The sequence below is a fragment of the Phyllostomus discolor genome, chromosome 3, assembly GCF_004126475.2.
Source record: "Phyllostomus discolor isolate MPI-MPIP mPhyDis1 chromosome 3, mPhyDis1.pri.v3, whole genome shotgun sequence".
Taxonomy (NCBI): domain Eukaryota; kingdom Metazoa; phylum Chordata; class Mammalia; order Chiroptera; family Phyllostomidae; genus Phyllostomus; species Phyllostomus discolor.
Window position 1 is genome coordinate 33,559,324 of NC_040905.2, and position 13,673 is coordinate 33,572,996.

Sequence of the window (13,673 nt, forward strand, 5' to 3'; positions counted from 1 at the left end):
AATCTGCTTGACAAAACTCTTCCTAAACTCCTGAGCCTCAAAACATTGAGCAAATAAATGGTTTGTTTTAAAGTACAGAGTTTGGGAGTAATCTGAGTGCAGCAATAACGAACAGGAACCAAATTTGGTTCAAGGAACAAGGTTCTGATATAACACACACTTCAAACGTGGGCTGGAAGGGCCTTGGGGAGGTGGTTGGTGAGGACTTGAAAGATAGTGAGAAGGCTGTTGTTGGGGGCTGGAGGAAGGCAGCCTCTCCCCACCCCCCAACCCCCACCCCTCCCCCCATTTCATAGTGGCAGGAAATTCGGCTGCAAGGTGTCCTGTGGCAACATTAGAGAAAATCCGTTTACTGAGCTAGTGAATTTGGTTAAGAATATTTCCTGGCAGAAAGCTGAAAGTATCAACAAATTTCTGAGGCATGATAACATATAGATAGAGAGATGAATATATAAAAAAATAGATGAATAACAACCGTTTCATTTTCAGGCAGAATTTAGAGATAATATCAGCCAACAACTGCTGAGTTCAAACAAAAAACTGTCTCTCAACTGGAGTCTCTCCAGTCTGCAAAAGACGTCAAAATAAGAAATGACCTCAGGGGAAACGCTCACCCAGGGTGAGGAGAGTTGAATAATGGGCTGAGGGCGCAGGTCTCCAGTAGGTAGTTATAAGACCCTTTGTTGAAACCTTAGAAATATTTCAAGATGTGCATATTAAGACCTTTGCACATCTTAAGAATGTGGTCCTTGGACCCTTTCAAACTCGATGAAAAGGCTCTAAGGACTTTAATAGCCTTGCCCCACAGCACCCTGACCAGCAGTCCTAGAAGGCCCTGTTTCAAAAAGAAACATGGTGCGAACAAAATGTATTATAATCTGATACACAGGAAATTCATTATATTTTTAACAAAAGTACAGCAGCTTTTTAACAAAAGTACAGACCTGAAAGAGGCAGAAATGATACAAACATGGGACTTTGACTTCCCCCACCCTCTTATAGGCAGAAAGCATTCAGGGAAGGCTCCTGATCTAGAAACACTTGCCATTTCTTATGGGAAAGGAAGGGTGTCTCGGGGCAGAACTGAGGGCCCGGGGAGCGGGAGGGCCCTGATGCAGTGACTGGCAGCGTGTGTGTGGCTGGGCTGCAGAGATGCAAGGGGCCGGTGACCCCTTTATTTCTTCCCTTTTTGAGCAGGTTTGTGTAAGTCTCATCATTTTACACCAGAGGCCATAGGAAAAGATACTTGGCTTCTTAGGTCAGAAGACTTAAAATCAAGAGTGGCAGCATCCTGCCCAAGGCTTCTTAGCCATGGGTCTGGTTTAGTTTAGCAGACCCTGGACTTGGAGCCTGAGCCTGCCGTTGTGATGGGATGAAAGTTTCAGGGCCCTTGGCAGGGAAAAGGAGGGTATTGCACATGTAGGAGGAATGTAAGTAACTTGTATTCAGGGAGCAGACTGAGGCCAATTCAAGATGAATATCAATGTTTCACTATCCTCCTTTGGGGACATGAAGCCTCCTCCCCTTGGGTCCAGTCAGGGCTTTTGACTGCTTCACCCAGTAGGATGTAGGTGGTTTCTCCCCGGACCCGGGCCTAAGGAAGGAGGGAGGGCCTCCATCCCCTCTCTTTTGAAACCCACTTTGCAGCCTTGTGTCACCATATCAGCAGCCCAGCTACCCTGCTGCAGGCCATGGGGCAAGGCCCTGTGATAGTGTGCAGAGGGGAAGGGAGACGGCTGCTGAGCCAGCCACCCAACGTGGGAGTAAAGAAGTCATCTCCAAAGCGGATCCCCAGTCGACACCTCGGAGATCAGGGACAAGCCACCCAGCTGAGCCCTTCACAAGCTTCTGGCCACAAAGTCTGGGGCACAAGAGGATGGTGACCTTAAGCCACAGCACCACAACTGACCAAAATGTCATCCTTATAACTTATGGGCTTTATTTGTCTAAAAAACTAAAGTGAGTTAATAGTGCTCCCTTCGACCTCCAATTAGGAGGATCATTACCAATGTACTGGGGAGGACACGAGGCAACCGTGACTGGTGACCCGTCTGAGATCAGGCAGCAACAGCCTTGCACGCAGGCTTTACCGTGCTTGCCCCTCCTCCAAACCCCGAATTTTCATGAAACTTGGCACTCTCAGCACCTACTTGTGTAAGTACATAACTTGGATGTGAGAGTCCTTTTCCAAGACCAGAAAATACAGCATGGTAGGCAGTGCGGGGGAGGGGGGCCATCTCACACATTCAGAGTAGATCCCTTTAAGAACAATGATTCTTCTGCCCTGGCTGGTGTGGCTCAGTGGACTGAGTGCCAGCCTGTGAGCCAAGGGGTCACCAGTTCAATTCCCAGTTAGGGCACATGCCTGAGTTGCGGGCCAGGTCCCCACTGGGGAGTGCGTGAGAGCCAACCATGCACTGATGTTTCCCTCCCTCTCTTTCTCTCTCCCTTCCCCTCTCTAAAATTAATAAATAAAATGTTTTAAAAAAAGAACAGTCATTTCTGACCATTTAAGGTCAGGGTTTCTTTTTCTAACATCAGTTATATTAGAAATTACAAAATATTTATATAAGACTCTTAGATATTTATATCCTTAAACTATTAATTTTTACTTACAGTAAATCATTCATTTTCTGGGCCCATCCATTTTTTTTAAATTTAGGCATCCACTAATGGACAAAAAGTAAAAAAAAAAAAAAGTAAGATGAGGATTCTCATGAACTTTCCACTACATTTTTTCTGTCTTATATCAAAGAAGGTCTATTTTTTAACGTCTCCATAGCTGAGGAAATGGACGTTTGAGCTTCCTTATCTAAGTCAGAGTCTCACCTGGCGGACAGCACCTCAGGCCCACGTGCCGCTCCCCACCCTCGGTTCACCTGGGGCCAACCTGAGCAGCAGAACAGTGCTGGCTGGCTGGCGCCTTCGGGTCACCGCTGCCACCCCACATCAGCACGCTTTCCCTGCGGCAGGTCTGCGATGCGACCTGCCTGGTGTCATTATGGGGACACCGCTTTCTCAGAGCCGTGTTGGGTTCCCTCTTAGGCACAAAGGAGAGGTCTGTAATCAAAAATGCATCATTTTTAGGCTTTTCCTGCTAATGAAACACTGTGTAAATTCTGCCCCTTCCCAAAAATTGGTCACTCTAGGCAGTAAATTATCATTTAATAAATCAGAAAAGCATTCTATGCAAAAGACACATTTATTTAATGAGCAGCACAAAAATTCTGAAATAAAGCAGTAATATTTCCCATGGCGCTTATGCTTTAAATATGGAACCCATGACGATAAAATTATTTAGAAAGTAATATTGCAGATTTTGAATTTCTTTGGCTTTTACTTGCAAGACCTGAAAAAATTTTCTCCAGCTTTAGTTCATTCAAAGGGCTGAAGTTCTAAAATCCCAGTCGATTAGAGCTGCATTCTTAGTAAACAACAATTCTGAGAAATTGAAAGTTATATTTTCTGTGTGGTTCATGTATTCATTTCCTTGTACAACACCACCCAGGAGACTTGAGGCATTTAAAGGAAATTTTCCTGTTTTTCCACCCCTGCAACTGATTTCTCACAGCACAGGGACTCTGCCATTCCCACTGCTGACAACACCTCCTGGCAGGCAGGGACCTGCTGAGCACCCACTCCCTATACCTCGGGTCCTTCCTGGCCTACAACCAAGCGCTGCCTGTCGGGGTGGTGGCCACAGTCCAGAGGGCAGGTGGGTCTCAGGCAGCGATGGGAGCTGCATCTTGTGAGCAGTCATGCGAGCTTCCCGTGGCCTCTTGCATCTCCGGCCCCACAGCTGGGGACTCCACCCTCCACCATCGAGGTCTATGGACAGGGCCATAGCTGCTACCGTGTTCCTGGTAACCTGCCGAGATCCCGGTCTCTTAGTGGAGACCACAGCTCCCATGTCAGAATTGCCAGCATTCCAGGACTCCCAGCCATGAGACTCTGACCATCCAAATGGGACAGGCCATGGGGGAGGTGGAACCAGGCAAGAGGGAGCAGAAGCACGTTTAAGCCCAGCTACCTATAATGCAAAGACAAAGGGGTGTAGCAGCATGAGTTAGAGAGGAGCCATCAGTGACAGCATCCCAGGGGTGGGGAATGGTGGACGAATGACAAGAGGGGGTGTGCAGTTGTAGGGAACTGCTTCTCAAGACGTGGAAATGTAGCCCAGCACCCATGTGGAAAACCAGTGGGGAGTGAGTTGGCTCGCAGGACCATGCCCATGAAGAAGTTCTCCCATGGGAAATCAGGCCTGCACTGTACCTAGGCTGCTTTGTGACTTGCTCTTACTGAAATTCTCTCACCCTGAGTCCAGGCAGCAAGCCCTTGCTGCATATCTTTAAAGTAATTTCCTGAAGTCTGTGCTGATTCTCCCAAGGACTGAAGTGTAATCAGACCTGTTACTCTTATCATCCCCTTGCATTTGCAACATTTTTCCTTGTTAATCTGTGAGAAGTAATCAGTAACATCCCTTCCATTGCTATCTGTAAAAAGTAATTACCTAAAGCAAACCTAGGTATAATGAATGAGACCTTCTTTGATGTATGCTATTAGAAAGCCAATAAAAGCCTGTCAAGGCAAGGGTTGGGGTGCTCTCTCCTTGAGAGAGTAGCTGTGCCATCCCTTTTCCTCCACAGGACTCGGTGGTTGTGTGAATTTATCTTATCTCATCCATAGCGCCGAGGACACTGCAGGCTGGTGTCCGAGTCATGTAGTGGGTGGCAGGAAAGGTCTCAGACCTGATGAAAAGGAGGAGGTTCTGTGAAGACCCAGCAGGGAACCTGGAGGCCAGGCCACCCAGGGGACAGCAGACAGGCAAAGGCCAATGGAAAGGGCAGCAAGGAGGTCTCGCCCATCAGAGTTGATGAAATGCCAGCGGAGAGTCCCAAGTTGGGAGTGACAGGATTTGAGGTGCACTTTTCAGGAGCACTGATATGATTTGTGTTATTTTCTCTGGTGGTCCCTTGCTGCAGTTGGGCAGGAGGCACATGAGAGTGGACACAGGGAGGTCAGGAGTCAAGGCAAGAAGTGACTGGCCTGAGACACTGGTGGCATCGTTCAGGCAGGGGTGGAGAGCAGGGTCGGTCTTTCATGGGGTCCAGCTGACCAGGGACAGGAGTGAGGGGAGCTCGCAGGAGACCCTGGTGGGACATTTCACCCAGATGAGAAGCCTGGATGGGAGGTAGAAGAGGCACATGGCATACCCTGCCCGGTGGCCCTGGCACTGGGCTTTGATGACCACTGGTCCTCTGCCCATGCTGTGCTGAATGGGACCAGAGGCCAGTGTCACCAACCCCTTACCCTGTGGCTGCCTCAACCCCTGTCCACTGCCCCACCACACAAGGCTGCACGCGCATCCAAAGGGCTTTCCTGGCAAGAAATAAAAAGCAACAATGCAGAGGAGGGGACACTGAAAGCCCAACACCAAACCTGGCATTTTCACCTGGCACAAGTGCTACTATCAGGGACCTGGCCCTCCAGGAAAGCTCAGGTCCCCAGCTTTCCCCGCACTGTCTTCTCCTTGTAGCTTTGAGATCCACAGGGCACTGCCCAACCTCCCGCAGACAGAAGGTAGAGACACACTCACCTCATGAGGACAGATGTTAACTCTGCACATTGTATTCTGAACCTGCAAGGAAAAACCCAGGAGGTGAGGGAGCCAGGAGGGCGAGTAAGCTTTAGCACCAGACAAGCTAGGACCCTGGGCAGAGAAGCAGCCTGGACTGCTGCTCAGGCTCGTGGATTCCATGCACTGGAGCTCAAGCAGAAAAACATGTCTGCCCAGGCCGTCGGGGCAGGGACACCGGACAATACCAAGGACCTGGAGCTCTTGAACATTTTAACACTTTTTCTACAAGTGGCTATTCTTATAATCATAAAAATTAAATTAAACAAAACTTACACTGGTATTTAGTATGCTTTGCCAAAGACAAGATACCTTTACATAAAACAAGTTATGCAAATACATTACAGTGTGTGCATATATAGTGTGTGTATATATACACACATTCAAGCATGCATAATGCCTTTGTATGTACGTATTTTGTTTTATATGACATATATACATATACATAGCTAGCCAGAGCCATGTCTCTGGTCCTAAAGCCATGTTCCTCAAACTATTCTCTGCTCCAGAAAATGACAGATACTATATAATTGTATTAGTTCATTACACAGGAAAAATGGTAATATGTAATCAGGTGATTATAATTTATTTAAAAGATTATTCTAGTTTTCTCTTATTTTTTATCCTTAAACCTCTGACACTTAATTGTCTTTAAAAAAGTCCATAAACATAGCTTCTAACTTATGACAGAATTGTGGCCACGGGACAGTGGCAGGTATGGCCTCTCACAGAGGGTGTCTGTGCTTCCTCACACCAACGAGCACCCACCTCGTGGGGGACGGACCATCCACCCAGCCTGTCCCCAGGAACTCTTCTGGAAAAGTAAAACCCTGTGTCTCGGTGACAGAGAAGTTGTCTGTGGAAGTGGAAACCGGCACAGAGCCGGAGGAAGTTGGTGTCAGTGAGCCCAGACCAGGGGCCCTGGTGATGAGGGGGTCTGAGAGCCTCTCTCACTTGAGGGACAACAATGAGCCTGGGGTTGTGGGGTGGTGACCCTGCAGGGAGAGCACCCAAATACCCAGACCTTCAGAGGGGGCAATCTGGGCACGGAGACCCAGGCTGAGGTAAGAAGGGAGGCAGCCTGGGGGCCTCTAGGCTCCCGGATGTGGAAGCCGTGCACAGAGCAGAGGGGGAGCAAAGCCATCTCTCAGCAACAGGAGCTAGGGGTGGGTGGCATTAACAAAGCAGGACAGTAGGGGCCTCTCAGGGAATCAGAAGGGACAAGGGTCTGGATGGGGTAAGTGGATTCAGCAGGTTCGCCCGGGATTCTTGAGCCCATGCCCCTCGTGTCCTGTGCCCACGCCCCATGTGTGAAGGCAGCACCTGCTCATTCACCTCTTAAACATGCATTTATGCTGCCAGTAAGAATGGGTCCAGCTGGCGGGGACAGGGGAGCAAGGCCACGTGGGGCATGCACCAACGTGCCAGCTACCTAGGAAAGGCTCGGCGTCCGCGTGGATGGGTGCACTGTATTCACGGGCTTGAAATTTATTGTAAAGATGTTGGCAGTCTTGTAAAGAGACTCCTGTGTTTGTGGGTTTCTGTTCGATGAAGTCTGTGAACTCCTGATTCAGGACCACTTCCAGGTGTCAGGATCGAGGTTTCAGGAATGACAGAAGAGAAGGAGCCCCCTAGGCCAGTGGTATTCTGAGGACATGACCCCATTGCAGACTTCTTATGACCTGGAAGTCCTTGGGAATGCCAGGACATTCAGAATCCAGGAAACTCTTTATTCTTCAAAAGGTGGCCATGCTTGGGGCGAGTAGAAGGGGCTCAGTAGGCACTGGTTAGTGCAATCATGTTGCACCAGTGAAGCCCCTTGAAGTGCAGGAAACCCAAGTCCCCACCAGGTCACCGTGGGAGCCTGAGGGGCTGGCATTCTAGAGCCAGTTTGCCCAAGAAGGTCCTTATTAGACAGCCTGACAACCAGAACCTAAGGCACAACCCCATGGTTCAACCCCACGTGACACAGAGCTCCCTGGTCATCTGTCGTGCAGAACAACAAATCAGGAAGCAATGGCAAGTCTGGCTCATGTCACGGGTGCACGTGGTAATGAAGAGAAGCTGACACAAGCCGCCGTGTTTGGGATGGATTGTGTCCAGCATGAGAAGAGGGAGCACATCGCTCCATCTTGTCCTGTGTCACTGGCACCCTGACCGCAGGCATTTTGGTTAGTTTCCATCGGGGACGGGATTTGATGAATGTTAGGTTTAACCAATACCTGGGTCCTTAGACTACTTTCTCCAGAGCAAGAGCCTGATGCCACAAAGCTTGCTGCTCCATTATTCATCAGTCTCAGGGGAAAAGTGGCAACATGCAAGCTCACTTAGAAGAAAGCTGCCTATTACCCACGATGCCCATGTGGGGCAGTGCTGTCACCGTAACCACAACGCAGCAGCCCCTGGCAAAGGTGGAGTATTTCACATTCACATTTTAAAAAGTAACAGTGGCGTTACAATTGAAATCACGAGGTAATGATAAACATTTTCAAAGATGGAAGAAGTTTGCATCTCTGAGGGTGCTTTTGCTACAACCTTCTTCCCTCTGGTATGTGGTGCTGCTGCTGGTGAGTCAGCCACAGCCATTAACATTTAACTAAATACTTGACCAAATTGACCCAAACATCCTTCTCCATGGAAGGAATGTGATTCGATGGGAAAAAATGCTTAAATACTAGAAATTAAGTACTTTTTTGTACTAACTGAGTTTATGTTTGAGGGAAATTAATGTCACTTAAAAACACCACAAGAGGATTTGCAGCCTCTGCAGAAGCAGCTCTGGACGCGGCCGTGGCACGACGCGGCCAACATGCTGATTAGGCAGTCTTTAGAAGCCAGAAGCTGCATGCCAGAGAAGCGTCCCTTCCTGTGGTGCCAAAAAGGCCCCCGAGAACATGCAACTCCTTTTTCTAAGTCGGTAAATGGCATCATAAAACCCTCAGTCCTTTAGGGATCCACCAAGCCTGGTCTTCCCTGAGAGTTCCAGCTGTGTAGGACTCCCGCATGCCCCCAACCACCCGACAAGTGCCAGAGCCTTCAGCGGAAGAGGCCGTGCTGAGCACTTGTGAGGAGGAGTAGAGTGTGTCAGAAACAGAGGGGTAATGGGCACCATTACCTCAGCTGAGGCTGGGATTCCACTGTAGGTCTGCTGGGTACCCCGCTTCTGCTTCCTGAAATTTCTGGGAGTGTACTTCCACTCACCCAGCATCCAGCACCTCTGGTCTGAAGCACAAAGGGTCCCGGTCCGTGTGATTACAGCGCTATGGAAGTGTGACTCTCGTATGACCACACAGAGCAGTGTGTGAGCCTCTGTCCAGCCGGGGCCTGTGCCTTCTTCATGCCCACAGCAGCAGCGCTCTGGCGAGGAGAGAAGAAGAAAGAGACATCCCGGAAGAACCACACTCCCTGCCGTCAAGGTTAGGATCCTTTGTCACAAAACCTTGGGAAGGAGGGAGGTGGGAGGGAGGGAATGTTCCAACTTTCCTGTCTTGTAAACTTTAATAATAAAAAAAAAAACAGAAGTGATAAAGCAACTCAAAAGTTCAGAGAGAAGTTACTCCTATTGATGCTTTTCTTTATGGATACCAGGCTTCTGAAGGCAGGCTGCAAGCTACAAGAGCAGATGAGCTTGAAATATCTGATATATTCATCAAGGAAAAAATAAGACTTGTTCGGCTGTAGTATATCTAAGGTCATAGAAATATGTTAAAACTAAAATGATAAGTAAAACCTCAGGTTCGAAACAGTAGCTCAGTGTGAATGCATTTTAGTTCACATCACGGGGCTGTGAAGACAGAGAAAACTCGTGTGCACACGCCAGGCCCGACCTGGGTCTCCCAGCATGGGGACCTGAAGGGGCTCTTACCATTATTATTACTGCTGTTTTCTTCTCTGGACACCTGGCATCTCTTTTGCAAAGATAAAAAGAGCATTAAGTACTTTTTGGATAAATAGTCTATGATCACTTTCATGCTGGAAATTGATGCAAACCTGTTCACTCTTTATCATTGGCACTTTCAAAGGTGTGTGAGCTGGAGTTTTTAAAAGTCCAAGAAATCTGTCATCCATCACCCTCCTAATATGTGAGTGAGCGAGGGAACGTGTCCCAGATCTCCACTGTCACCATCTGTGTCCTCAACAAGCTGGTTCCCACCAGTGGCCTGAATATGCCTAGGCAGTAGGGGGTCCCGTGACTAGACCCAAAGTCCCCCTCTTCAGTGAGGCAGTCAGCTCTGGCCTATGCCCACTGGGAGGTTTTCTGGAAACAAGACCCCTAGCTCCTGATGCCTGCCTCTCTTCTCCGCCCTCACCCAGTCCTCAACAGTCCCAGGTGTAAAAGAACAATTGCCCCAGCCACTTGTTAAAAACAAGATTTTATTCACAACTATTGCACCAGGGGAGAGAGCCTGAACTCAACTCTATGGGAACTAGCAGATTATACAGGGAGAAGGTGGATTATCACTACGAGGCTCTTGGGTAACTGGTGACCAGGGAAATCTCAGGAACCAGCTCAGCAGGATTCTTGCTACAGCTGGGCTCCACAGGCCACGGACAGGCCCCCAGCAGGAGGCCGGGTCAGAGGAAGGCTTGGAGGAGCCTGAGGAAAGACCAGTCTGGGAGGCATCTCCAGCTCACATCCTGCCAGGGCCCTGCGGCTCCGCTTTGCACTCCATCCGTGTCCCCAAAGACCTAAGACCTGTCTGCCTAGTCACATGAAACCTCCTGATTGTAAAGAATTTGGTTGAGACTACGTGCTTTAATGATCTGCGTTTCACATTCCAAACCCCTCTGCTCATTTCCAGTTTAATCAGCGTCACCTGGCTGTGCTGTCGGGGTGCTGGGTCAGTCGCCTTCTCCTGGTCCCTCTACTTCTCAGAGCCGAGGAGGCACGCTTGGGCTCAGGTCACGCACACTCTGTGATCACGACCTGTCAGGATGCACTCTGCGTGTGAGGGGACAGACGTCAGATGGCAAAGCGAGGCTGTGATTGCTCGTCCACATTCAAATCACACACAAAACCCCAGCCAAACTCCTAACACTCTCACAGGGAGCGACGGCAACAGTGTTAGAACATGGTCTCCTTCGCATCTACCGAGGTGGCTGTCCTTACACTTTTTATTCATTAGCTAGCCCGATTCATGAGTGTATTCAATCAGTCAATGAAAAGTATTCATCGTGCCTGGCACCAAGCAGGCCACGCACACGCAGAGCGTCGGTCTGTGGGACCCCCGTCCAATGGCACGGGGTCTGTCAGGTAAAGCTCGGTGCAGTGGAGTGGGTACCACAATGACGCAGTTCTCCAGATCCTTGGTGGGAGGACGAAGCCACGTGACAACTGGAAGTAAACCAGAGGTAGAAGGAAACGGAAGCCCTGCTACTTCCATACTCGCTCAGGCCACGTGGCTCCCCGGGTCATGCTGGGAAGTGTCTTCCTGTCAGCAAACAGTCAGAGAGGTGTGCTCTGAGGGACAGAAATGCACCAGGAGTCCCTGGCCAAGTTCTCAGCAAGAGAAAACGTTTAGGCTCATTTTTGTTCATTCTGATTACCATCTAAATCATGCCGCACCTCTGCCCTCGGCCCAAGGGAAAGACCTCCATCTCCACCTCTGCAGACAGGAGACAGGAAGGCGAGAGGGTGAGGGGCAGGTGGTCCTTCCACAGCCCAGGGGCCAGGCCCGGAGGGGAGAGGGCACAGGCCCAGGAGTAGACGCCACCTCACCACTCCAGGAGCCCCTGCTCGGCCAAGTGGAAGGAGAAGGGCATTCTGACGCCTGGATGGTCAGGCCACCTCCGAGTCACTTGCTGAATCCCCACCGGCTCCGGAGAGAAGATCTGGAAGTGCAGTGGCTGGAACAGGAGGCATAGTAATTGCACTGGGTCTGCGGGGGCTCTGCCAAGGGCTTGCAGGAAGAGGAGAGGGGTCCCTGAGTCCCTCAAGAGGGCCATGGCCTGGTGCCCACTCAGATGGAAGTAACCTGGATTCCATCACCTTGAGGACGGACCCAGGTGCACTCACAGAGGCCCACACAGGCTTCCCCTGCTGGTTTCTTCTTCACTTTCTTAGGAAAAAGGTCTTTCTTCAGATACAACTTCAGTCTTTCAAAAAAAATTGGCTTCTTTAAAATTACAAGTGTAAATCTCAGCAAATTTTTTTCAACTAATTCTCATTTCATTTCCAAGACATCATATCTTATTAACTAAGCTGGAGTTTCACCCCAGGCTGGAACCAGTTGAGATAACTTAGCTCAGTTCTACAACCTACCGAACTCCCACAAAATAATTACTCCAAAACATTAGGACACAGTTGAAGGCCCTTCTGTGAGGGTTTATCTTTGCTTTACAAACTTTGGGGTTTCTTAAAGTGATAGCACACACAAACTCCTCGACCCCACTAGCATGCAGGGGCCAAGGAAAACGCGTGGACACAAACACTCACGTGAACGTTTCGGCAGCGTTAGTACTGATGGACAAACCTGGAAACAAACCAAACGTCCCTCCGCGGTGAACCTGTCCGCAGAGTGTAGCGCATCCACAGGATGGGATCCTACCGGCAATAAAAGGAACAAGCAGTGATTCATACTCCACGTGGGGGAACTTCAAAAACATTATGTTACAAGTTAAAATATAATGTTGGAAAAAAGCCAGGCCTATCAGGGTGTATGTTAAATGGTTCTGTTTATGTGAAATTTCCAGAAAAGAAAAATTATCCAGACAGAAAACTCCAGAGGCAGATGAGATCAGCAGTTGTTGGTGCTGGGGTGGGAGTGGGGACGGGGAGCTCTCACATTATTTGATGTGTTTGGACACTTGGAACATCATTATCAGGCCTTCAACAGAATGGATGAAAGTGTGTAGAAAACACAGCACTTGTTTCATAGAAAATTAAGCAGTGAAAAGAATCATGTAAATATTAACTCCAGGAAGCATGAGAAGTTATGTAACAAAGGAAAAACAATCACAGCACCTAAACTGGCTCAGCAGTAAACAAAAACGGTTTCACCAAGACCGGGGACCAGAGCATGTTGGGCAGATGGGGGAGTCACACTGGCAAGGAGACGCAGGGCAAAGCACAAGGGACTCACGCTACCATGAGCTACCATGGGAGGACGTGGCTGGACGGGGTCTGGAAATGGGGGACAAATAAATGGTAAATGCCGTGTCGTTTATAAAACAGAGACAGATACCAATGGCTGAAGAAATGGGTAACAGAACAGAGAGGCGCTTCTGGGGAGCAGGACTGGAGGAGGGAGTATGCTGGGGTCAGGGCCTGCACTAAAGCTGCTTACAAATCTCTTACATCGTTTCATTTGTAAACTGTGTTTGCATTATTGTTTGAAATAATAAAACTGCTCTGAGAACAAGGGTCTCAACAAAATCAGTCCTTACAATCTACTTTCTCTACCATTTCAAAAGTATATTTTTAATGCCAAAATAGTTGGAAGAACAGAAATTAAATTACTTCCAAGTAAGGCTTGTTTGTTTATTTGTTTGTTTGTTTTCTTATTTGTATCATGAAAATTTCCTCATGGCCATGTGGAATCAGCATCATCATGAAAGAAAGTGGCCAATAAGATGGAAGAGGATGTTGAAGGGTAAGGTTTTCAGGAAAGGCCTTATTTTCTTTTCTCTCTCTTTTCCTGCCTCTTGCCTGGAATGCAAATGTGATGGCTGAAGTATCAGCAGCCTCCATAGGACTATGAAGAAAACTTAGGATGGAAGCCCAATGAGGTAGAGCAGCAGGGTAGAAAGAGCCCTGATGCCTGAGGAGGGCGGAGCTCCCGTGACAGCCTTGGAGCGCCTCCAGCCCCTGCGACACAGGAGAAAGCTGTGTTCTGTTTGACTTAAGCTGTCGTCATTTCCAGTGTCTTTCATTACCAGCCAAGCTCAATCCTTCGTACAAATAGCTTTGAAGACATCCTCTTTTCTGTACTCACTTAGTGGCATTCTAACCTTTCCCTCTGAATAATCCAAGAATAAATCTATTTTTTTTCAATAAATGTTATGTCCATGAGAGTGAGGCAAGGAAGTAACAGCTAGA